Source organism: Rattus norvegicus, chromosome 5 (genome assembly GCF_021556685.1).
Source record: "Rattus norvegicus strain SHRSP/BbbUtx chromosome 5, alternate assembly SHRSP_T2T, whole genome shotgun sequence".
Taxonomy (NCBI): domain Eukaryota; kingdom Metazoa; phylum Chordata; class Mammalia; order Rodentia; family Muridae; genus Rattus; species Rattus norvegicus.
In genome coordinates, this window is record NC_141538.1 from 76104935 (window position 1) to 76132382 (window position 27448).

Genomic DNA, 27448 nt, shown 5'->3' on the forward strand with positions numbered 1-27448 from the left:
GAGACCAGTGCCAGCTCTGATGGTCCCGGAAGCTACTTTGCCCTTGTGTGTTTCTTCAGTGAGCTAGATCCCCTTCAGATTGGTGCATTCTCTCACCAGCAGCATCTGTGGCTTTAGCGTGTCCATGTCTTGTCAGTCTGAGAGATGTTTTGTGTCTTTCCAATCAACATACTGCCATTCTAGGGGTCAGTACACTATGGTTTTGCTAGTTTACTTTTTTTTTTATCTTCCAACAAGTTCTCCTTTATTTCAACAGATGGGCATCTCACATTTTCATCATAAAATTCTAGAAAGCAATTCTTCTGAGGTGAAGCAAAGCCTGTACACAACGGTTGAAGCTATTTGCCTGATATATTTGCAAAGATTAAAGAAACACTTAGTAAACCCTGGCCTGATTTTCTTTTACATAAAATGTTATTTATAACATAGCATCATGAAATATTTACGAGCAGTGGAGTCACTTACCACAGGAGTAAACAGAATTGATGATGACCTTCAGTTCACTCTACTGCAGAGAAAGCAATTCTTTCATTACATTTACACTGGAGAATAAAAGTATCCTTTGCCTCTTGAAAAAGTCACTACCATATCTCTCACTTCCTTTATTCACCATGGGCTTGAAATTATATATATATATATACATATATATATATATATGTGTATACATATATATATATACACAGGTAGCCTAGTAATAAACAAAAACAAAATGAATTTTTAAATGCCTCTTCACATTATCTCTGTTTTATATCATTTTGTAAGTGTAGAGTTTTGACTAAACATTAAATAAGTGTTAAGTATGGCTACCACAGCTAATCAATTTTCTTTTTTTTTTTTATTAACTTGAGTATTTCTTATATACATTTCGAGTGTTATTCCCTTTCCCGGTTTCCGGGCAAACATCCCCCTCCCCCCTCCCCTTCCTTATGGGTGTTCCCCTCCCAACCCTCCCCCCATTGCCGCCCTCCCCCCATAGACTAGTTCACTGGGGGTTCAGTCTTAGCAGGACCCAGGGCTTCCCCTTCCACTGGTGCTCTTACTAGGATATTCATTGCTACCTATGGGGTCAGAGTCCAGGGTCAGTCCATGTATAGTCTTTAGGTAGTGGCTTAGTCCCTGGAAGCTCTGGTTGCTTGGCATTGTTGTACTTTTGGGGTCTCGAGCCCCTTCAAGCTCTTCCAGTTCTTTCTCTGATTCCTTCAATAGGGGACCTATTCTCAGTTCAGTGGTTTGCTGCTGACATTCGCCTCTGTATTTGCTGTATTCTGGCTGTGTCTCTCAGGAGCGATCTACATCCGGCTCCTGTCAGTCTGCACTTCTTTGCTTCATCCATCTTGTCTAATTGGGTGGCTGTATATGTATGGGCCACATGTGGGGCAGGCTCTGAATGGGTGTTCCTTCAGTCTCTGTTTTAATCTTTGCCTCTCCCTTCCCTGCCAAGGGTATTCTTTTTCCTCATTTAAAGAAGGAGTGAAGCATTCACATTTTGATCATCCGTCTTGAGTTTCCTTTGTTCTAGGGATCTAGGGTAATTCAAGCATTTGGGCTAATAGCCACTTATCAATGAGTGCATACCATGTATGTCTTTCTGTGATTGGGTTAGCTCACTCAGGATGATATTTTCCAGTTCCAACCATTTGCCTACGCATTTCATAAACTCGTTGTTTTTGATAGCTGAGTAATATTCCATTGTGTAGATGTACCACATTTTCTGTATCCATTCCTCTGTTGAAGGGCATCTGGGTTCTTTCCATTTTCTGGCTATTATAAATAAGGCTGCGATGAACATAGTGGAGCACGTGTCTCTTTTATATGTTGAGGCATCTTTTGGGTATATGCCCAAGAGAGGTATAGCTGGATCCTCAGGCAGTTCAATGTCCAATTTTCTGAGGAACCTCCAGACTGATTTCCAGAATGGTTTTACCAGTCTGCAATCCCACCAACAATGGAGGAGTGTTCCTCTTTCTCCACATCCTCGCCAGCATCTGCTGTCACCTGAGTTTTTGAACTTAGCCAATCGCACTGGTGTGAGGTGAAATCTCAGGGTTGTTTTGATTTGCATTTCCCTTATGACTAAAGATGTTGAACATTTCTTTAGGTGTTTCTCAGCCATTTGGCATTCCTCAGCTGTGAATTCTTTGTTTAGCTCTGAACCCCATTTTTTAATAGGGTTATTTGTTTCCCTGCGGTCTAACTTCTTGAGTTCTTTGTATATTTTGGATATAAGGCCTCTATCTGTTGTAGGATTGGTAAAGATCTTTTCCCAATCTGTTGGTTGCCGTTTTGTCCTAACCACAGTGTCCTTTGCCTTACAGAAGCTTTGCAGTTTTATGAGATCCCATTTGTCGATTCTTGATCTTAGAGCATAAGCCATTGGTGTTTTGTTCAGGAAATTTTTTCCAGTGCCCATGTGTTCCAGATGTTTCCCTAGTTTTTCTTCTATTAGTTTGAGTGTGTCTGGTTTGATGTGGAGGTCCTTGATCCACTTGGACTTAAGCTTTGTACAGGGTGATAAGCATGGATCGATCTGCATTCTTCTACATGTTGCCCTCCAGTTGAACCAGCACCATTTGCTGAAAATGCTATCTTTTTTCCATTGGATGGTTTTGGCTCCTTTGTCAAAAATCAAGTGACCATAGGTGTGTGGGTTCATTTCTGGGTCTTCAGTTCTATTCCATTGGTCTATCTGTCTGTCTCTGTACCAAAACCATGCAGTTTTTATCACTATTGCTCTGTAATACTGCTTGAGTTCAGGGATAGTGATTCCCCCTGAAGTCCTTTTATTGTTGAGGATAGCTTTAGCTATCCTGGGTTTTTTGTTATTCCAGATGAATTTGCAAATTGTTCTGTCTAACTCTTTGAAGAATTGGATTGGTATTTTGATGGGGATTGCATTGAATCTGTAGATTGCTTTTGGTAAAATGGCCATTTTTACTATATTAATCCTGCCAATCCATGAGCATGGGAGATCTTTCCATCTTCAGAGGTCTTCTTCAATTTCTTTCCTCAGTGTCTTGAAGTTCTTATTGTACAGATCTTTTACTTGCTTGGTTAAAGTCACACCGAGGTACTTTATATTATTTGGGTCTATTATGAAGGGTGTCGTTTCCCTAATTTCTTTCTCGGCTTGTTTCTCTTTTGTGTAGAGGAAGGCAACTGATTTATTTGAGTTAATTTTATACCCAGCCACTTTGCTGAAGTTGTTTATCAGCTTTAGTAGTTCTCTGGTGGAACTTTTGGGATCACTTAAATATACTATCATGTCATCTGCAAATAGTGATATTTTGACCTCTTCTTTTCCGATCTGTATCCCTTTGATCTCCTTTTGTTGTCTGATTGCTCTGGCTAGAACTTCAAGAACTATATTGAATAAGTAGGGAGAGAGTGGGCAGCCTTGTCTAGTCCCTGATTTTAGTGGGATTGCTTCAAGTTTCTCTCCATTTAGTTTAATGTTAGCAACTGGTTTGCTGTATATGGCTTTTACTATGTTTAGGTATGGGCCTTGAATTCCTATTCTTTCCAGGACTTTTATCATGAAGGGGTGTTGAATTTTGTCAAATGCTTTCTCAGCATCTAATGAAATGATCATGTGGTTCTGTTCTTTCAGTTTGTTTATATAATGGATCACGTTGATGGTTTTCCATATATTAAACCATCCCTGCATGCCTGGGATGAAGCCTACTTGATCATGGTGGATGATTGTTTTGATGTGCTCTTGAATTCGGTTTGCCAGAATTTTATTGAGTATTTTTGCGTCGATATTCATAAGGGAAATTGGTCTGAAGTTCTCTTTCTTTGTTGTGTCTTTGTGTGGTTTAGGTATAAGAGTAATTGTGGCTTCGTAGAAGGAGTTCGGTAGGGCTCCATCTGTTTCAATTTTGTGGAATAGTTTGGATAATATTGGTATGAGGTCTTCTATGAAGGTTTGATAGAATTCTGCACTAAACCCGTCTGGACCTGGGCTCTTTTTGGTTGGGAGACCTTTAATGACTGCTTCTATTTCCTTAGGAGTTATGGGGTTGTTTAACTGGTTTATCTGTTCCTGATTTAACTTCGATACCTGGTATCTGTCTAGGAAATTGTCCATTTCCTGAAGATTTTCAAATTTTGTTGAATATAGGTTTTTATAGTAAGATCTGATGATTTTTTGAATTTCCTCTGAATCTGTAGTTATGTCTCCCTTTTCATTTCTGATTTTGTTAATTTGGACGCACTCTCTGTGTCCTCTCGTTAGTCTGGCTAAGGGTTTATCTATCTTGTTGATTTTCTCAAAGAACCAACTTTTGGTTCTGTTGATTCTTTCTATGGTCCTTTTTGTTTCTACTTGGTTGATTTCAGCTCTGAGTTTGATTATTTCCTGCCTTCTACTCCTCCTGGGTGTATTTGCTTCTTTTTGTTCTAGAGCTTTTAGGTGTGCTGTCAAGCTGATGACATATGCTCTTTCCTGTTTCTTTCTGCAGGCACTCAGCGCTATGAGTTTTCCTCTTAGCACAGCTTTCATTGTGTCCCATAAGTTTGGGTATGTTGTACCTTCATTTTCATTAAATTCTAAGACGTCTTTAATTTCTTTCTTTATTTCTTCCTTGACCAGGTTATCATTGAGTAGAGCATTGTTCAATTTCCACGTATATGTGGGCATTCTTCCCTTATTGTTATTGAAGACCAGTTTTAGGCCGTGGTGGTCCGATAGCACGCATGGGATTATTTCTATCTTTCTGTACCTGTTGAGGCCCGTTTTTTGACCAATTATATGGTCAATTTTGGAGAAAGTACCATAAGGAGCTGAGAAGAAGGTATATCCTTTTGCTTTAGGATAGAATGTTCTATAAATATCTGTTAAGTCCATTTGGCTCATGACTTCTCTTAGTCTGTCGACATCATTGTTTAATTTCTGTTTCCATGATCTGTCCATTGATGAGAGTGGGGTGTTGAAATCTCCCACTATTATTGTGTGAGGTGCAATGTGTGTTTTGAGCTTTAGTAAGGTTTCTTTTACGTATGTAGGTGCCCTTGTATTTGGGGCATAGATATTTAGGATTGAGAGTTCATCTTGGTTGATTTTTCCTTTGATGAATATGAAGTGTCCTTCCTTATCTTTTTTGATGACTTTTAATTGAAAATTGATTTTATTTGATATTAGAATGGCTACTCCAGCTTGCTTCTTCTGACCATTTGCTTGGAAAGTTGTTTTCCAGCCTTTCACTCTGAGGTAGTGTCTGTCTTTGTCTCTGAGGTGTGTTTCCTGTAGGCAGCAGAATGCAGGGTCCTCGTTGCATATCCAGTTTGTTAATCTATGTCTTTTTATTGGGGAGTTGAGGCCATTGATATTGAGAGATATTAAGGAATAGTGATTATTGTTTCCCTTTATATTCATATTTGGATGTGAGGTTATGTTTGTGTGCTTTCATTCTCTTTGTTTTGTTGCCAAGACGATTAGTTTCTTGCTTCTTCTAGGGTATAGCTTGCCTCCTTATGTTGGGCTTTACCATTTATTATCCTTTGTAGTGCTGGATTTGTAGAAAGATATTGTGTAAATTTGGTTTTGTCATGGAATATCTTGGTTTCTCCGTCAATGTTAATTGAGAGTTTTGCTGGATACAGTAACCTGGGCTGGCATTTGTGTTCTCTTAGGGTCTGTATGACATCAGTCCAGGATCTTCTGGCTTTCATAGTTTCTGGCGAGAAGTCTGGTGTGATTCTGATAGGTCTCCCTTTATATGTTACTTGACCTTTTTCCCTTACTGCTTTTAATATTCTTTCTTTATTTTGTGCATTTGGTGTTTTGACAATTATGTGACGGGAGGTGTTTCTTTTCTGGTCCAATCTATTTGGAGTTCTGTAGGCTTCTTGTATGTCTATGGGTATCTCTTTTTTTAGGTTAGGGAAGTTTTCTTCTATGATTTTGTTGAAGATATTTACTGGTCCTTTGAGCTGGGAGTCTTCACTCTCTTCTATACCTATTATCCTTAGGTTTGATCTTCTCATTGAGTCCTGGATTTCCTGTATGTTTTGGACCAGTAGCTTTTTCCGCTTTACATTATCTTTGACAGTTGAGTCAATGATTTCTATGGAATCTTCTGCTCCTGAGATTCTCTCTTCCATCTCTTGTATTCGGTTGGTGAAGCTTGTATCTACAGCTCCTTGTCTCTTCTTTTGGTTTTCTATATCCAGGGTTGTTTCCATGTGTTCTTTCTTGATTGCTTCTATTTCCATTTTTAATTCCTTCAACTGTTTGATTGTGTTTTCCTGGAATTCTTTCAGGGATTTTTGCGATTCCTCTCTGTAGGCTTCTACTTGTTTATTAATGTTTTCCTGTGTTTCCCTACGTGTATTCATGTCTTTCTTGAAGTCCTCCAGCATCATGATCAAATATGATTTTGAAACTAGATCTTGCTTTTCTGGTGTGTTTGGATATTCCATGTTTGTTTTGGTGGGAGAATTGGGCTCCGATGATGGCATGTAGTCTTGGTTTCTGTTGCTTGGGTTCCTGTGCTTGCCTCTCGCCATCAGATTATCTCTAGTGTTACTTTGTTCTGCTATTTCTGACAGTGGCTAGACTGTCCTATAAGCCTGTGTGTCAGGAGTGCTGTAGACCTGTTTTCCTCTCTTTCAGTCAGTTATGGGGACAGAGTGTTCTGCTTTCAGGCGTGTAGTTTTTCCTCTCTACAGGTCTTCAGCTGTTCCTGTGGGCCTGTGTCTTGAGTTCACCAGGCAGCTTTCTTGCAGCAGAAAATTTGGTCTTACCTGTGGTCCTGAGGCTCAAGTTCGCTCGTGGGGTGCTGCCCAGGGGCTCTCTGCAGCGGCAGCAACCAGGAAGACCTGTGCTGCCCCTTCCGGGAGCTTCAGTGCACCAGGGTTCCAGATGGTCTTTGGCTTTTTCCTCTGGCGTCCGAGATGTGTGTGCAGGGAGCAGTCTCTTCTGGTTTCCCAGGCTTGTCTGCCTCTCTGAAGGTTTAGCTCTCCCTCCCACGGGATTTGGGTGCAGAGAACTGTTTATCCGGTCTGTTTCTTTCAGGTTCCAGCGGTGTCTCAGGCAGGTGTCCTGCCACTCCTGGGCCCTCCCCCACGGGAGCCCAGAGGCCTTATACAGTTTCCTCTTGGGCCAGGGATGTGGGCAGGGGTGAGCAGTGTTGGTGGTCTCTTCCGCTCTGCAGCCTCAGGAGTGCCCACCTGACCAGGCGTTTGGGTCTCTCTCTCACCTAGTTTACTTTTTTTAAAGTATGGCCCATAACCTAGAATTGTTTCCCCCACCCCTTTTAGTGTGAAGTTTTCTTTTTTGAGATGTCCATACACTATTGAAGGAATTACATCATATCTACCAATTCCTTGCTCCCATCCAACTTCTCCAGTACCCCCCTACTCCCTCTCAAATTCATGACCTCTCCTTCTATGATGACTACATTCATACATATACACTTATGCTTATATGCAAACACATGTATAAACATTCATGTCTATACACAAATACATGTATATATAAAAACCTGCCAAGTGTATTCAGTGTTTCTTGAATGTATATGTGTTTAGGACTCATTGAGATTGGATAACCTACCAGGGAGTTTATTCCTGGAGCAAACCAAGTCCTCTACACACAATACAGAATTCCATCTATTTGTGCTAACCTGTCAACTGGTGTTGTCATCATGCAGGTCTTGCTAGGCCCTGTGTGGCTGGCATCTCATGGGTACAGCATTCATGTCATGCCTAGAAGACACTCTCATAGGAGTCCTGGTCCTCATGTCTTTCCATCCCTTTTTTTCACCTCTGTTGTTCTTTGAGCCTTTGCTGTTGGGTCTGCATTATAGAATTGATTGGGACTGGGCATTCCGTGGTCACTTAGTCATGTATTGTCAACATTTTGAGCAGTTGTGGATCTCTGAAATAGCCTCCATCTGCTTTACTATGAAGCTTCTCCTATAGAGGGTTATACCTATCTAGCTGGCTGGTCTGGAGAGCTTACTTTTCTATCAATCCTATGAGACTTCTCCATGTCCTTCTCCTGCTTAAAATACTTAAATGAAGGACTAGGGACATAGCCCAGTGGCCTAGCACTTGCTAGCAGGAATAGGCCCTAAGTTCAACATCCAGCACTAAGAGAAAAATAATCAAAAGATCATTATTTCAGGGCCTATGAAGATGGCTCAAAATTCAAATTTCGGTCTTTCATACTCATCAGAACACAACCATGGCAATTCATTATGTGTTAGCTGTGGCTGATCTTACAATAGCATTGGAACACCATATATTTATTTGTTGTCCAACGTGGACAAAACATTACTGATTTCTCTTTCTAGCAGTGAGCCAGACATCTAAGAACTGGTCCCATTTGTACACATGGCAACACTGTTGACTGATCAATAACATCCACCAAGCAAATTAAATCCCATACATACAAATACATGTTTCTTTTACAAACTGAGATTCAGAGTAGTTCTATTCCTTAACAGTATTAAGGCACAAAGGGGAATAATGCATTGGGGGTGTTAAATGGTATGGGAAATAGGACTGGACAGAGAACACATGGAGTAACAAATGGCATTAAAGAACTTTCAAAAATGTTATATAGAAACCTTCTATTGTAGAAGTGTAGTAAATTATATGCAGAGAGGGGGGAGAGAGAGAGAGAGAGAGAGAGAGAGAGAGAGAGAGAGAGAGAGAGAGAGTGTTTAAATGTATTTACCCATAATGGGACATCAGTGGGACTTCAACCTCCTTTGGAGTTATTTGTCAGTGGGGTAGACATAGATTACTCAAACATTACAGACTATTGTCACTACTCTTGGCCATTCTCCAGAACTGAGTGATAAGACCCTAGAGCTGAAGATACTACATACTTGAGTAGAACATGAAGAAATCGATCTTGTAATGGCCTTGAAGGCTCATCCCGACTGGATAGCTGTCTTTAGTGTTGGAAGGTGCATGCTCCTGGAGGAGAAAAGTCATCATCATTTTTAGTCATTATTCTTACCCAATTATGAACCTTGTGTGTGAACTACAGTAATGACCATCTGGGTCAGGGTCTGACAGGTGACACAACAGTGGCATGGAAGTTATGGGGCAACCAACCATGTCCTTAGAAAGACTCCCTTTCCCTGTTTTCTCAGCTTCCAGAAGATTCATGAATTCCTTGGTTCATGCTCTAACATGTCACCAGCATGACTGTGCTGTGAATACACTGTATTATTTCAAACCTCAGTCTCTGGGATCCATCTACTTCTGCCCTGAGATCTGCATTTGTCAGTAACACTCATTCTCTGGCACTAACCTTCCATTTTCTCTCTTTTTGTACACATAGGGCCCCTCTAGGTATGTTAGAATCAGCTCTCCACCTTAAGGTCTTTACTTAACCAACTTTTCAAAGTTGTTCCTCCCATGAAAAATAACTTTGATAGATTTCAGGAAGTAGAATGCAGACACCTTTGGAGTGGCAGGACATTATTTTGTCTGCTAACTCTTAATTCTCTCTCTCCACAAACACACACGCACACACACACACACACACACACACACACACACACACACATCCCTCTTAAGGGTTTGGTATTTGTGTTATGTTTTTATTGCTGTGATAAAATATTATAACCAAAAGTGACTTATGGGAGAGTTTCTTTTATTTATCATTTCAGAAGGACAAGAGTCCACTAGAGCAACCAGACATCAACCGACAGGAATGGAAAAAGGGACAGAAAGCTGAGAGCTCACATTCTCAATGGAAAGCACAAAACAGAGAGAGAAATGTAAGTATGGCAAGGCTGTGAACTTTGAAAGCCTGCCTTGAATGATGTACCTCGTCCACCAAGGCTTCACCTCCCACCTTCTCCAAACAGTGCCATCAACTAGAAACAAAGTGTTCAAATGCCTCAACCTAGGGGAGACATTTCTCACTTAAAATGTCATAATATTATTTTAGTCAGTTTTTGTTTTTGTTTGTTTGTTTGTTATTTTATTTTTGCTATTTTAAAGGAGAGGTGTCTTAATCTTACTTTTCTATTGCCGTGCTAAGACACTATAGTGAAGGCAACTGACAAAAGAAGCAGTTTTTGGACACTTACAGTTCAGAGGGTTACTTCATAGCCACCATGTCAGGAAGCATAGCAGCAGGCAGAATGGTGCTGGAACAGTAGCAGAGAGCTAACATTCTGTCCCACAAGCATGGGCCAAACAGGGCATGCTAACTGGGAATGACATGGACTTTTGAAGTCTCAAAGCCCACCCCTAGTGATAACCCTCCTCCAACAAGGCCAAGCTTCCTAATCCTATCCCAACAGTTCTACTAAGTGGGGAAACAAATATTTAATGACCCACTATGAGGGCCATTCTCACTGAAACCACAAGAAGTGTAAAAACAATGTCATGAGAATTCTAGATCAACGTTTTATGGTTCAAGCACTAAGGCAGAACAACTGGACCGTGGGGGGGGGGGGAGTCAGAGACAAATGCTGAGTTACAGCTTGTCATATCTAACACTGTGACATCTAGTAAGTTATTGGAGTGCTCTGATTCTTAGTGTCCTCATCTGTAATACCTCATTTCTAAGTCGTCCACAGACTCAAACTGCAGTGACGTGAGTATTTATGCCATGCATGTGTAAGTCGTTAGCAACACGGTTCTGAGTCAAAGCATGAGCCACTATATAAGCAGAGTCAGCCAGATCCTGGAAACATTTTAATATTTAAATACTCAGCGCAGGCAGTCTCAGGCCAACATGCACCAGCACGCCTGCCTCTTGATAGAACTAAAACACATCTCACAGGAAGCAACTTCGTTTTTATTCAGGCTCAAGCATACAGTCAGTTTTTATACAATAAATATGTGGGAGTGAACCCTCTAGTAAAAGACCACAGAATCCCAAATATAGCATAGACTATAGAAGTTATGTTTTGGTTACAGTAAGAAATTAAGTCACAAATTACGAATAACTATCTTTGAAAATATTACCAAATCGCTTGAGCAGGCAAGAGAGGCTTGAGCAAGTGAAACAGCCTGAAGCTTAAATGCTAACAACTTCCAAGAAAAGTATTCACTTGTGTCTGTTCCTGTGTCCACATTCTCCCCCTCAACTACAGTGCTTAGTCTCAAGCAGCATACCGTTCCCATCCACAATCCCTGTAAAACAGCTTTCTGATTTGCAAAATTGAGGTTCTATACGAACTACTAAGAAATGTCACAAATAAATGTCACATGGCTTCTGCGGCTTGCTAAGCATTGCGTTCCTGCTGCAAATTTATTTCAGTCCTACGTTAATACAAATCTGGCTGGTGTGGGAATTCACTCTAAATTCCGAACAGAGCTTCGAGGGAAAGAAATGTTTCTTAAAGGCCTAGACATAAATTCTAAGAGAAGATCAGACCGCGGAATCACAATTCCGGGAAGGAGGCTGAAGCAGGCACAGAAAGTGGTCCATTTTTCTAGGGCATTCACTTGCTGCATAGTCACTAGATATGGTGTCAGATTTCATTAGATAATTTCTGTCAAGTATATCATGTACAGTGACAATCTTCACCGTTCGCCCCACAGCTCCCTCCCTTTGGCACCCCCTAGCTTTCCCCATTAGTGTCTTCCTTCTCTCTTCTCTTTTCACCTCCCCTCTCACTCAGATGAATAAGCGTGCGTGTGTGTGTGTGTGTGTGTGTGTGTGTGTGTGAGTGTGTGTGTGTCTGTGTGTCTGTGTGTGTATCTATACAAAATTCTAGGGTCCACAAATGAAAGAGAAATGAGCTATTTGTCTTCTATACCTTGACTTAGTGCACTTAATGTATAACTTAGGAGATAATGCCAAGAGCAGACAAATGGGATTGTATTAAAAGCTTCTGTGTGGCAAAGGAAACAATCTGAAGCTACGGTTTACAGGCAAGAGGAAAATCTTCGCAAATTATGCATGCGGCAGGAGATTAGCACTCGAACAACAACAACGACAGTGAAAAATATACACATATTAAAAGCCAAACAATTCATTAATAATCGAGCTTCTCTCAAAAGACGGAAAGTACTAATGGCCAATAAACATATGAAAAAGTTCAACATCTTTAACCTTCGAGAAAATGCAAATTAAAATGTCATGCATATTCTATTTGCTTCTCTAAAAAATGGGATATGAGGAGTAAGCATCTACAAGGTTGGGATATTGTATAGCAGTGTCTTAGATAGAAACGACATTTTCTAGCGAAGGAAGAAATATGAAGGTGGGCCCATTCAAGGGGGCTCCATACCTTTTAACTCATAGCACCCAGAATCTTGCCATGTGACAAAGTGGAAGAACAAGCCCTTGAAGAAGCAGCAGTTAGCATTCTCTCCCATACTTTGCCTTTCTGTCCCATTGAAACTGTAAATCTGGGATGTAGATGAAGTCAGGTCAGGCCGTGCTTGTTTATTCGTCCAGAAACACACTTTCTTCTGAATGAATTTAATCTAATTCTTCCGTCTGCCTGTGCGAGGAAGTTACTGTGCATATCTACCTTTTCACAGTGTTGCAAATAGATGTCCATAAATAAATTATTTCTGATATATTGCTGAAAATCCTAGTGAATCTCGTGTTTTGTTTGGCTTTGTTTTAACGCTCAGAAATTCCCATTTGGCTCTCAAAGCAGAGGATAGAGCTTATCGCAGCTCTCTGGTCCATAAATGGAAGACGGGATGTTTCTACCTTGTAGGCATCATAGGAACTAAGCAGGGATTTAATTTTATGGGCTGAATTGAAGCTATGATCCTTAGGTTCAAAGGAAGGCTTTGTGTCAAGGCCTGTTAGCCAGCTTCACCACCCACCCCGCAATGGCCTCTGACCAGGATTCACTGAAGTAATAAGGGGTTACCCAGGCAAAAGTACCCGGAATTCTGTAAGTCACTTCTGGCAGAGGTTACCTTTATTCTCTGGAGTTGAAAGCACGTCGCAAGGCATTTATTAAACCTTTATGAACTTTGCATTTTTTCCCCAAGGTTTGTACTGAGATTCAACTTTCCTAAACCAATTTTGAAAAACGGAAGTTGCATACATTCCTTGTACATTTTCAGAACTGCAGAGTTTCCCTCTCGTGTTATGGCTTGTTGGGTACCTAAATGACCATGATGTTCTTTTCAAACTTGACTAAACCATTCCCATATCAACAACACTCGTGGAGTGATTAATGTTTGCAATCAAGTCACCCTGACTTAGTTCAATTACAGGGAAATTGTTGAGTACAGGCAAGGACTTCTCATTCCTTAAGACTCAGCTTAAAAGCAGCCCTTCTATGAGGCTTTCTCCAACCTTCTCTTCCAGCCATGACTTAGTCACGCTCTCCCTTCAGCACTTCATAGAGCACTATCTTAAAGCATCTTGCCAGCTGGCTGTGATTCCTGTCACTGTTTGTTTGCAGTCCCAAGAGATATCCAGGCTCTCAAGTAGAAGGCCAATATATTATCCTCTTGGCAATTCCAGCATCTAGCCCAGTGCCAGCCACCTCCTAGGTACTCAAGAAATGTTTATTTAATCAATAGGCAGAGTATTTAAAGTTGTTCTATTGTCACAGTTATATTAGATTGAAATTGGTCAAATTAAGTGAAATTAATCTTTAAATTAAAACCTACTTATCCAATTCTATTTGAAAGATAATGCCTTTTGAAATGTCCTTAGAGGACTTTGTGGTTTAACATCCTCTGTTCTCTATTTAGGGTTGCTTGGATGGCTGAATTTTGGCGAAAATTTAAAAAGAAAGAATTAGGTTCATGGAACCTATAGGTACTAAAGTCAAGGAAGGAGTTTTTGTAATCAGGAAAGTGAAAACTTTTCCTCTTTTTCCTGTTTAATTTTCTTCAGTACGTTTACCATGATGTAACTTCAGTGTTTGCAGGGACCTTGTCCGCCTTAACTGCTGACTATACTATCCACTTGGTAGCTTGCTATCCTATCGACTGCAGTGCTCCTACCTCAAGCAATAGTACTATCTTGGGAAACATTACTAGTTTTGTGGGTAGATGGGTAGGTGGATGATGGATGAATGGCTAATAGGACAGAGGGACGGGTAGGTAGACAGATGGACAGATAGATTACAAAAAGATGAACACATAATGAATGGGGTGTGAAGATGAGACTTCGTAGAATTTTTACTGAGGATTCTGACCTCCAGGCTAGAATTTTATACTCCAGATTATTACCCCATTTTAGATAAAATAGCTCAAGTCCTCTCATTTGAGCCTCAAATGTCTCTATTTTATTCTTTATATTAAAGTATTCGTGCTGGTGCTACTGCAGTTCAAGCCCTGGTATTTTTACCTGTAATGTGTCTGTGCCTTGTAAATTATTTTCTCCTTATTAGATGTCAGTGGAGTGTGGCCTCTGACATGGTTATGTGAGCAGATGATTGGAGCGGGATAAAGGTACCCTCTTCTGCATCTGCTCCCTGTGTAAGAAATTAAGGCCACCGGGGATGGAGAGATGGGCCGGCAGTTAAGAGAGTACACTGCTCGCTCTTACAAAGGAGCCAGGTTTGGTCTTACCACCCATGTCTAGCTCACAACTGCCAGTAACTCCATCTCCTGGGAATTCCTCCTCAAACCCTTGCACTAAGGTGTCCATACCCTGACACAGGTGTGTGCACATACTCACATATACACACATATACAAGTAATAATAAAAGTAAAAAAATTTGAAGGGCCTCTAGTGACTTCTTTTCATTTTCTTAAGGAATACTTTTAGTAAATTCCTCATTTACTAGCATAAGTTCTAAGTACTTGGTTTTATCCGCAAAGTTTACATGTTTATTTTCTGGGCAAAACTGAAATTTTGCTGGAGGTCAGGTAAGGAAGTAGGAACGGTGAATCACAGCAAGCAACTGAGGTAATCCTGCTAGACTAATGATAAATGCTCGGACTCCTGCAGAGCAAAGCAGGATTGGAGATGCTGGGAAATGCTATCTCACTGAGCCAGTGTGTCAAGAGGGAGCTCTGGAGAGATGGAGGCTTCAGAATGAAGGCCAAAGGGAAGCCACTGAAAGCCCCTACTCAGAGCACACATATGCACCTGCACCCATCAGCACAGCACCTCCACAAAGCAAGCAAGCTGCATGAAATCCGGAAGGAAGCCATCAGACGCTGAGGAAGCAATCCCTGACTCAGCACTTCTTCAATTTATCAGCTTGCAACCTCTTTTCCTCCAAGACATTTATTCAGTTCCAGGTATACAGAAATCAATGAAATGGGTATACAAATCCAACATTTAATGACAAAAAGAAATTATGAATACATTTCCTTTAAAACAGTTCTTTCATGTACCTGTAATTTTACCCTTTATTAAAGACAAAAGCAATTTTTTGTGTTAATGAGATGGGTATTCTCATACTAGCAAACTAAGTCTTGGCAAAATATTTGATACTGTGGGACATAAAACACATCTGACACTTTTCAGACTTTATCAATATTTGGGTTTTGTGATGAATGCTCAATGCTGGCTGGGGAGTACCACTCTGCAAAACATACTACAAACTGGCAAAAACCTTGTTTAAGGACATTTCAGAAATTGAAGAAAATTCTGTCCTGGTCTCAAATCAGAATTCGTCTAACTAAATCGGGTCATTAACTAAAATACCAACTTAAAAACAAAACAAAACAAAACACTATTAAGTCTTTGTGAATTTCACATCATCTACCCCAATTCCACACATCTCCCTCCATAGCCACCCCCTGCACTTGCAACTTGGGACTCAAAAAACAAAAACAAAAGCAAAAAAAGAAAAAACAAAATGAAACACAAACAAAACCTCATCTTGGAAGCCACAGTGTGTCACACAGTAAACCTTTTTGCCCAAACAGTTTGACCCTGAAATGGCAACTTTGAAAGTTAAGCATTCTAGCACAACATTACTAGAAAGGTATGCAAATTTTGTTTACGTGCTGAATACTGACTGTAAAAACATCCCAAGTCTTTGTTTTCCACAATTAAACAATTGTGTTGCTGTAATAGCAGTCAGCTTTTGTGGTAAGGGCACTACAGTTCTTACAGTTCCTGACACACAGTGGGGGAAATACAGCTATGTTTTTCCTCTAGAGCCATCTTTCAAAACACCCGCCATAGGCATAACTAGACCTCTCTTATACTCCAACAACAAGGAGTCTGCCTCTGGCCAGCACCATTAGTTTCAGATAGTTCCGTTTGCCTTTAGTTAATTACTGGTTTGCCTCTGCTCTTTCTAGCTATTGCCCAGGTAGAAGTTCATCAGCATAAAATTAACAAAACCAAACCATGGACTTGAGAACGGTTAATGCCTGGATTTGAGCCACATCTCCACTGTATCTTGGCTAAGATATTTTCTGCAAGATCCATTTTGTTTCCCTGAGCCTCAATATCCCTCTCTGCAAAGGGGGGGATACCACATCTCACAGAAGCACCGTGATGCCTAAAGCATTGGAAAAGCACTGACCTGCATACTGTATTTGTCAGGATAAATGAAGCATGAGCCCTGCCCCAGGGAGACCTTCTCCTTGAACGTCACAGACACCTTTCAGCATTGTGTTGGTTAATTGTCTATCTCAACACACATGATATTTTTATAGCTACAGAAGCTGAGCTAGCCTTCCCTAGTTTAGAGCTCAGCAGAGGCAAGGAAGCAACCATTTGAAAACCACCTCTTAGCTTGAGGATAAAAGAAGAGTGGGTAATGGGACCTGCAGACTGAGATTCAGGAGGCGAGCTGGCCAGGCCCACCTCTGCAGCCAGCTTCCTGTAGAATCCTAGGTGAGTCATTTTTATCCTTGGGCACTTGGTTGTGGCAGAACTAGATAGAATGACTTCGTACACCAGGTCGCCTTTATGTTCTACAAACAGGATGTGGAGGTTGCTGGAGAGAGGAGACTGATTCTGAAGTCCCACAATGACACACCAATTATTTGAATAATTACAGCGGCTTCAGGCAAAGTGTTCTCAGCATTTTTATAAGCATTCTTACTTTATTATTTTGAAACTTCAGTGAGATTTCTAAGTAGTAATGCAGTGGCTTTTGGTTAATACCAGGAAACATGCTTTGAGCTTCCCGCTCGCTGCCATCTGTAACTATAATTGTCTCTTCAAAGAGAATGCTCTTAATTACAAGATCATGTACAAAACAGTAAAATTTAATCTAGCATGTGAAATGAGTAAGATGTGGGGGGGGGGCGTGGGGATGGAGGTGTGCCCACACGCGGGTCATGTGTGTTTGCCTAATATTAAGAAAATGAGTCAGAAGCCATTTAAACTTTTTTACTGTGATTACATTTCTAAAAGTATACTAATACGTTTAATGAAAGCACAGAATTGAGGCAACCTGGCAAGATCAAGTCTGAAAGACCTGTCTGCCATTCGAGCATTTCAAAACCTGTTTTTCTGTGTCCTTGAATTCCTTCTCTGTAGGGGTTTACTTGATTTTTTTCTCTCCCATGGAATGGGGAGTTATGGGGACTGGGGGTCCCTTGAGAAGACTATGGGGCGAAGGAAATGTGGCTTGGGTGTTTTATCTATGAGCACATTCAAGGAAGCTCTTATATCCCTTAAAATGTTCCTGGGAAAAGGACTCTAGACAAATTGTAGTTCGTAGCATTGTTCTGACAAAGCCCGCAAAAGGAAAAGCGGGAAAGGAATTGATTTGGAATTTAGAGCAGGTCATTTCCAGTCTCTAGACTCAATTTTCTAAACCAGGGTGGTCAGAAGGGGATACTGACAGGGGAGATGGTCAGCATTGGGAAAACAGAGAGACTGCAGGGATGAAAGCGGACAGCTTTCGCTAAGGAGATGAGGTGTATGTGGTTGTCACACCAAGCACTCAGCAAGCTGTGAGCAAAAACCCACTTGACCCTGGATGTCAGGAGAAGGAATCATGGTAAATTTCCAGTAAAAAGCTGAGTTCATTCTTTAGCCAGGAAACCTACCTACCTTCACTTGCTGAGACCCATCAGTAGTACCAGGAGAGGAGGCTGCTTGTGAAAGGCTTTTAAGTCGCCAACTGACCCTCTTCTAAGTAGAGAGGAGATAGGCTGGTGAGGCTGAGAATCAGGTAGTTGGTCCCTCCATCCCCCAACATTTCCTGATCTTTGGGAAATCAACATCGTGCGGGCATACCTAGGTCAACACCTAGAGTCATTGGATAACAATAAGGACTTCCCTTCTTGCTCTCTCCTCCAACTCTTGTTTTGCTAAAGGCCTGGTTTAATAGTTCTCAAAGGACCATAACAGCCTCGGCCACTTCTCCGTTTTAGCTCAGCCTGCTCAGTAACAACAGGAAGCCTGGGCCTGTAGTGTCCAGGTCTCTGAAACGGCCAGGGGACAGAGTCAAAGCCAAGGACCAGGGCATGGTTCTCACAATGGGTGTGGGGAACAGGCTTGGATACAAGCTCACTTCGTGTGTACTGTGTAGTTCAGGCTTCTCTACATTTGTCAGTGGTCCCAGAGCCACCTCCATGGTCTATGTTGCTCTCTAGAAAATCCCCACAGAGAATGTTCCAGAAGAGAAAAAGGGTTGAACCATAATAGAGGCCTTTTGGTTCCAGGCTGTGGTAGGCAAGCTTAAGGGTGGTATATTTGGGTAGTGTCATCTGTTTTTCAGAGTGAATCTGATACAGAAACCAAAGGAAGCCATGGTGACAGCTATTGGTTCTGACCTAGGCCAAACAGGTTTCCCAGTGGTTTTACCTAAAATTTTTGTCTGCTTCTTTCCCCAACTTCGGGTTTTAAGTGATCCATTTAGATGACCAGTTATAACACGCTTTTCAGAACATATCAGCAAGAGAGTAGAGATCCGTTTTGATTAAATTGAAGATGAGAGAAGCCAGCTCTTCTATTCACAATATGAATTTTATTTAACATTTGTAGGAGTAACTGGATGTTAAATGTCTCTTTGAACATCCTTTTACTCAGTAATACATTCCTGTAATAAATGGTAAATATACAAATTGATTGGCTGAGTGCCCACATCATCTTTCACAGCTTCTAAAGTTCTTCGTGACCTACACTCCAGCTACTCCATCCCTCTGGACAATTTCCCCCCTCTATTACCCACCTTTCTTCCTTGATCTCCTTCCACACTGAGCAGTGTGATGTGTCTCATGCCTTGTTCTACCCTCAAAGGCCTCAGCTGGGACTTTGTCTTAGCAGGTACCTGGAACACCACTTCCCTGCTTGACTTCTACCTTCATTGGTGAATTCCTCATGAGTAGGCATTGTGTTTTCGACTTTTTCATTATTGTGTATCCAACTCTGGCATCAAAATACAAGCTCCATGAGGCAGGGACTTGGGGCCTTGTTGATCACTCTGCATACAGAAGCCACCCAATGGACACCTGTTACGACGAGCTCTTTGTTTTCCTTTGAGGGTTACTTTTCAGACCACCTGATAAATGCTGCCATGTAGCATTTCCAAAACGCCCTGTCCGACGTCCTTTTGCCATCTCCTTCCATTGTCTCCCCAGCTGCTGGAAGGGTTGACTGCTTCATTAGCTATGACTTCGCAGTACGTTGTCTACTTTTTACTCAGAGAACATGCCACACTGTGCTGAGCTCTTCTTGCCCATACCTGTCCCTCCCAACATGTTCTGCTTCTGGAAAGCAGTCACATGTTCCTATCCATGTATTTTCCTAATGCTAAGCCAATTCTCAGACACATGGTAAGTGTCCTGCAAATATTTTTTGTATAACTAAATACGTGAATGAATGATATTCCCAGCAAAGGGAAAAGGGTCAGAGACAGGAAAAAGATAGGTGTCTGACTTTGAGGGGGTGCTTTGAAAGTGGTGGGGAATGGAATTCAGTATCAGTATATCTGTATTTGAACAGTTTCTCATGCTTGCAAAAGGACTGTGCTAAGTCCTGGTTTCCTTTCTGAAACCTAGAAAAAAAAATCTGTTCACTGGACTAAAAACCAGCACATGCTCTTCCTTTTTCCTTTTGTCATTGTAACACAGTGTGCCTGCTCAGGGCGTGGTAATCAACAGAAGCGTGAGAGTATAGGGCAAACATGCTGATATTTCTGTCAGCATGGGACAGAATTGCTCTACACGTCCTGTGTAGGATTGCTCTACACGTGCTTTCTGTTTCGCTCACATTAGAGAAAACAGACACATTTCCCAGCCTGGGAGAATCTCTCCTAATTGTCTTAGCTCCAAGGGTCTCTTCAATATGACCCTCATGGTCACTCAAGACTTCTGTCAATGCAAGGAAAACTGTACCTAACAGTCTTTCTGAGAGTGTCACATGCCCTCTACTTCCTCCCCACTGGCACATTACGTTAATTTAATCATCCGTTGATGGGATTATGCAGAGGCTGTGGGAAGGCTGTATCTTTAGTCCAACTTTTGGAAAGCAGAGGGGACCTGAAATGATGCTGCTTGTTCTCTTTCCTCCAAGAAGATACCCACTTTCCCTCTGTATTATCTCATATATTATAACCAAGATCATGACCACAAATACCTGTTCTATTTTGATCTATGTTCCGCATTTCTTTTTTACATTCTTTTCCCTTTAAAAAACCATTAACTATCCTAGTGAACTAATTCCTAAGTTCTGCCTAATGTCTCTATTTCCTGAGTCACAGAGTCCTAAAAACAGTTCCTATGACATTTTATTTTGTCCACACACAAAGACTCGCAAAGACTCTCCTGCAGTAGAAAAACCATCTCCATGCTGAGCCTGAGGTCTTGAACTCTTCTTCAGAAAATAGCGCTCATCTTTCAAAATCACTTTATACTTCGTCTGATAGATTTTATTCATCTGTTTGACCAAACCCAAAGGTCAGGAATGTTCTTAATTGTAATCCAGCTTTCTGTTGTTGGGGTGGGCGTGTCTTGCTCTCACATCAATTTACATAAGAGGGCAATGTAATGACTATATCCACAATTCAAGGTTCTAAAATGTTAATTAAATTCCTCAGTACCTCCAACTTCCTTCAAGCCCATCAAGAGAGAAGAGAGCCAAGCACATGATAAAGCCGAGACACAGTGGTTTCAAGGGACCATGGTAGCCCAGAGGATCCATGAGAAGAGTACTGTGGTCCCTGTGGTCAAGAGATGTAGGAAGTGGTTGAACTCAAAGGGGAAAAGGACCAAACATTTTACAACTGTCCTTTGGAAACCCATAACAAGCATGGCTTCAAAGATAATGACCACCTGTGTAAATGTTATTGAGTCCTTCCTTCCCATGGGCAACTTCCGGTGGACTACAGTTATCTTCGTAATTACAAAGGCAGCTGACAAGAGATGAGCCTGACAGTGATGTCAGCATCAATTTTCTGGCACTACTCTTCTTCAGGGCTGTGAACCTGGACCAATCACCTTTCCTCTCTGAGCCTCAGCTTCCTCACCTGGAAGATGGGCATGATTATACCCATGGCACGGGAATGTAGTGCCACTCACATGGGACTCAGAACACAAAAAATATCTTGGAGGCTGAAGTCTTACCCACAGTAAAGATACTATTCTGACTAATAATAGTTATTGTGCCATCATTCCTTTGAGGCATATAAAGGGGTGAGTATTGATTTATTCATTTTACAGATGGGAAAACAGAGGGGTACAGACCCTCACTAGGTTATAATGCTGGGAAATATCATGATCTTAAGATTCAGAGTCCTTGAATCCCATTCACTAGCTAAGCGACTGGGGACATGTTGCTCATCTTTTCTGAGCATCTGTGCTTTTCTTTAAAACTGAAGTTGAGTAAATGGCCTGAGGTGGAATAAGGAAAACACCTGTCACATTATCTGGCGGTGACAAAACCTCCCAAAGCAGTAGCTGTTATTAGTATTCATCAAAGTCTGTGTCAGCCCCTACTTTATTTCACATTTAATACTCTGTTGTTTTCTTTGCTTCTGTAAGATCAGGACATGCACAGTTTTCAACTACTTTTTCCTGAATCAACGTGTTTCTCATCTAAGACATTGGGAAGTGGGCTGGATGGTGTCTCGGTGGTTACAAACACTTCCTGTTCTTGTAGACGACCTGACCTTCGTTCCCAGCACTATGTCTGGCAGCTTCACAATGGTTTGTATTTCCAGATCCAGAGTATCTGATGCCAATATCCTTCCCATGAACCTACATGCATGCGCATTTGCCCACATACAGACATATACATACACAAGCAATTTAATTTAAAAAGCTTTACAATACTGAACAATACCCAGAGGTTGCCTCACAGAGAAGTTTAGGAGGTAGGTTAACATGTTGGGAAGACTAAACCACTTGTCTTTAATACTCACCAACTTTTAGTCATACAGATGCTTATAGTATCGTGGTAATTGATATTGGTGATACATTATGCAGAATAAAAACAGATTTACTGTTTAAAATGTGTAAAAATGTAAATTCTTAAAAGGATAATATTAATGTCCACAGATACTGCTTGGGGCAGCATGGCAGAGCATCTAAAGGCTTCCTCTGGTCTTTCCCAATTAACACAAAGATCATGACAGAGACAAGAGAGGGTGAAGACACCAAAGCATTCTCGGCTCTGGAATTTCATGTCATGGAATCACTGTCAGAACTCTCCAATCTCCTCCACACTGCTGTGATAAAGGACCACCCTTTGTCAGGAGACTCTCAACAAAGTTTTCTAATAAGATATTAGTCAGAGATATCATTTGAATCATTCTGAGCATCCTGAAGAAAGGGAGCTTTGAGTATCAACAGTCAGACACAGCTCTCAGGAGTACATCTCTGATCCAAGCTAATGTACTTTCTTTTCCCTCCCTCTTTCTCTCCTTCCCTCCCTCTCTGTATGTTTTCATGAATGTCTGAGGTATGAGTTTGGATACGTGTGGTGTGTGTGTGTGTGTGTGTGTGTGTGTGTGTGTGTGTGTGTGTGTGTACATGCACGCATGCTCCAGGGTGTATTCACATGTGTACTCATGCTACCATATACACCATTTACCTTTCCAGAGTTATAAAGAGAAAGGCTCAATTATGGAGGAGAGCCCAGAGTCCCAAAGTGATTTAGACCTGCATGCTCATGTAACTACCACTGTTGGAGCCTGCTTTTCTCTCCTTGCCCAATAGACATCTCCTGCTTATCTACACACCTGGCCTTTCCCCAAGGAAGCCATTCCTAGCCTCCAGGTTCACTTAGCCCATTATGGCCTGTATTGCTTTCCCTTGAGCAAAACATTCTTTCCTGGTCTTTATCAGGAATGTGAGTTTATATTCACTCAGAGTTTATCTAACTCACTGAAAATCTGAGCATGATTAATATAAATTATCACTCTTAATAAGTCCATGCCCATGGTAACTGCTACAAAAAAATACTTAAATGGATGAATGAACAAATGACCCATGATCCTCTGAGGTAGTCGATGAAGATCTTGTCTTAGAACACTTTCTTCACTTATAAAATGAAAACCCTAATTCTATTCTGTGTGCCTCATGGATAAGATACAGAACAGCCAAGGTACAAAGACAGAGTAGAGTGGTAATTGCCACAACATTTGTGCTAGGGCATCTAGATCTGCAGGTTTGAATCACAGCTTTCTTCCCAAGAGATCTCCATGTGACTAGTCTGGAAATAGGTGACTATTAGAATTTTGTGCCCAGGTACTTCTCAAAGCACAACCTGAATTGACACCTCTGTACATGGTACTTGGAGAATTTCAAATTGAGCCCTTTTTTGTCTCGTTCTTCCTGTTTCCTTTTGTTTGCTGGCAGAGGAAGCTTAAGAACAAATCCTAACATTACAAAATCCTGTAAAGATAGTTTATTCTAGAAGTCTTAAGGAGTTTTAATGGGGGCAGGGTAACCCGGGGATATGCTCTATTCCATACTGACCTACAGTTCAGAAACCACTGGGGAGGACTTCTGGACCAGGAGGCACATTCAAAGATGCAGTGTTGTGAGTCAGAAGGTAGATTAGGAACTCATGCGCATCTCCTGGCTGCCATGATAGAGATTACACTGGGATATGAAATACCGTACTGTAGAAGACCACTCAATTTTCATATTAAGAGGAAACAGGCAATCCCAGTACTCTTCTGTGGAAGAAGGACCAACTGCAAACAGCAAAAAATAAACTGCTGTCAAAAGACAGCTAAAATGTAAGCTTCCAGTGGCTCCAGGAACTCAAATGGCTATGGTGGACTATGCATACACGGACCTCCTTGGGTGTGAGAAAAGTTAGCTAGGCATTGGTTAAAGGTGCACCTTCTCAAGTTTTGGGTCATGAGGAATCAGGAGTTCTAAGAATGGCCGGAACCCTGAGTTTTAACAAACCCTCCAGTCAGTGGTTAGATGAATACTACAGCTTAAAAGTCCTGGCTGATGAAGTAAGCTGGAGGGCTTTAAACATACACAAAAACCACACACACACACACACAGAGAGAGAGAGAGAGAGAGAGAGAGAGAGAGAGAGAGATACACTGTAACATACATACATACATACATACATACATACATACATACATACATACATACACACACACATTGTCATAATGGGCTCTTTGTGTATTTTACTTATTAGCAAACAAATATGAGTTTTGAGTTCTCCAGGGACCCATCAATCACAAGGAGCTTTACAAACCAGCACAGACAGCCCCCGTGTCAGGACAGGTGCTTTGTCTAACCAAGGAGGAAGAGGATGCCTAGTTCAGGGCAGCAGGGTAGAGCACGGAACCTTGCCTAGATGCATCTTGCCAAGCCTGCCTATGGGTCTGGAAATCAGGGCAAGGCAAGATTCCCACGTACAAAATTAGATCTTGGAAACAGGTTGGTTGTCTTGGACAGACTTAGCATGAAGGAATGTTATCACAGCGCCAATCTACATACAGATCTATATGAAACTGAAGTGAAATTGTGCTGTCTTTCAGAGAGAAGCTACCAACCTGGAATGGCAGAGTGATGACTGGATTCTGGCATTCATCCTTGCACGAAGAGAGTATTGGAGTTTCTAAAGAGTGTCTGAGACCGACCTTGTTGACAGTCCGCCATGGCACTTCAACCCTACCACTTCAGGCGGAGGGTCTCCATGGGGCACGTTCACATGTGCAGGCCTTTTGTAACACTTTGTTGAGAGAAGTCTCATCATGTCTCCCAGAATGAGGCCAAATGCAGACTTTTCTTTTTCACAGAGACACTTGATTATCCTATGAGATGAGTTAATCAGCCGGTGACGTGTTTTTGCATGGCAACAACAAAGGATGCATCAGATGCCGTGCAAATGTCCCTGGCCTCCTCTAGGTCATCAACCTGGAGCACTGCATCACTTTGATGTTTCTCTTTCCATGTTCATCAGCCACTTCTGAAAGGAAAATGCAAAGTATTACGGCTAGATCCATATGAGGGTGGTCAAATATTTACATGCAAGGCAACCCACAACAACAGTCTTGATGACCCCTGAACATCAATTATTTGCAACCTAGGGACATAAGGCCCTGAGACAATGCGATGAAACACCAGGACACAGAGCAGTTAAGTCTAAAGTTGAATTAGCGCAGTGCCCTTGTCTTTGTGAGGGTAGATGTACAGGCTACTGGAGACTGTACACAGGAAGGGAGCTCGGCAGCCTAGGAAAGGTCAGCACTGGCATTGGTTGTGATTATTCTTGTCCTCTTTCCATCCCAGTTTTTACCTCCAAGCCTTTCTTCATTGTGGTTTTAGCTTCTGGGTAAATTAAACTTGCTAGCTCTAAAGAGACCGTGATCTTGGCAAGTTACACTCATCCCTTGTCTCCTTTGATGATCACAGTAATGGGCTAACTCTCCCCTTCCCACACTGAAGGCAGGGCAACTCTGTGGAGTTCCCTCTATCTTTCGGACCTTAGCATCGAACTCTTACCTGCTCAATCAGACATTGCTTCACTCCTTTTTGGAAACCTTTAGACCCAGCAGCCCATTCCTTGTAAGAACAAATCCACAAAGGGCTTATTGACTATTGCTAGGACTAAGGTCCTAGAGCCAGTCAACCTAGAGGTTTAGAATGTATGGCTCCTGAAACTTCAGACAGGGCTCCTGCCTTTTAGCCTTACTTTCCTTACACATAAAAAACAAGGTCAAGATTACCCTTTCCCAGAGTGTCACACAGACCTTGAGTTGGACAAAGAACCCTCAGGGGCTGCTCTCTTGATGGAGTTTCTAACCAGGGCTTTTGGGTGGAGAAGATGGTAGGAAGGAGACCGACATTTCAGGGGCTTAGTTCCTGTTTATCCATGAATCTTCTTGGAGTCCCTGAGGCTATAATATCCATTTAGAAAGATTAAAGAGCATGTGATCGGGCAGGAAAAAAGAGAGGTGGGGAGATAGAGGAAGAAGAAAGTAGAATTCTCTGGGAGTTAGAATTAAGAGCCTAAAATGTCCCCTGAAGAGGGTGCCTTCCTAAAGACAAGGTGCTCCTTCAGAAATCTCTAGCAGGTGAAAGTCTTGAAGGGGTCTTTTTTTTCTCCGTGAGCCTGCGTTTTCTTTCCCACATTCTCAGGTGTGCTGGCAGGCCCTGGGAAGCCAACAGACTTTTTCAAAAGACACTTCCACCTCCTAATCTCTTTGCCTACAAACCAAATATTGATCTATTTAGTAAACGGGCCAGTGGAGGAGAGCTTGTAAAACCCTGTTTATTCAGCAGTTGGGCCCCCCTGACAGCTGTTCACTGGGGGATTATGAAGTCACGGCAGTAATTACACTATAAACAGGGGATGGGGGAGAAGAAAGCCTGAAAGTGAACTGTGGGCTCTGTTACCAGGCAACATAAAATATGTAACCGGAAACCCAGCAAGCGTGTACATTTCCCTACAAGCCTCCCAGATGTCCTCACTTTGGGGCCAATGTTCAATTTCAGTTTCGGTTTGTTTATTTATCCGTCTTCAGGCCGAAGAGTGGAGCTGAGGATGTTGGAAGAGAAAAGAATCAAAACAAAACAACAAAACAAAACAAAAGCACAGGAAAGTGGAGTCATGCATTCCACCCAGTGTCCAGGCCTGCAGGAGAAGGCTCAGGCCCTTGGTCCCTGCTAAAGCAAGCTGTATAGATGTGTGCACAAGGAGGTGGCTAACCCAGGCTTCTTCAGCTAAGAGAGCAACAGGAGTAAGCACCAAGGGAGAGAGGAGAACGGAAAAGGAGAGAGCAAGAATAAGGAAATAGAAACTGGAACCCGCATAATGGGAACCCTGGAGTCCCCTCGGCCACAGCCCCACCTAGTGGTTGCCCCTTGTCGTCATTGTCATAGCTTCTGGGAAGACTAGTCCCCAAGGGATCCAGTGGCCTTGACTTTGTCCCAGTAGCTTTAACCAGAACATGCTAAAGCTAAGCTCACATCAAGTCCCCTGTTCTAGACACTTCTCCAAGCCTGTTTATTAAGATTGGAGAGCTCTGGAAAAGGACCAGAGCCCCATAAAGATTTACAATAAGGACCAGGATGTTTTACTTGCCTTGGCTCCTTAAGTCCCTGTGTGCTCAAAAGCTCTTCCAGCACTCTACGTGGATTTTGTTGTTTCTCAATACACATGTGGAGCATGCACGCCTACACATAGACACATATCAGACCCCAC

General features: G+C 41.8%; 1 long non-coding RNA gene across 1 annotated transcript in view; it reads right to left on the reverse strand.

The window, feature by feature from the left end:
- The window catches only part of LOC134478981 (uncharacterized), a 40753-nt gene extending 14278 nt beyond the window's left edge, over nucleotides 1-26475 (reverse strand). The window contains exons 1-3 of the long non-coding RNA XR_015620236.1: nucleotides 25747-26475; nucleotides 24795-25210; nucleotides 8835-8925 (exon numbers count right to left, since the gene is read on the reverse strand). This is a non-coding gene — a long non-coding RNA (uncharacterized LOC134478981). The remainder of the gene's footprint in view (nucleotides 1-8834; nucleotides 8926-24794; nucleotides 25211-25746) is intronic.
- Between the last annotated feature and the right edge of the window lie 973 nt (nucleotides 26476-27448).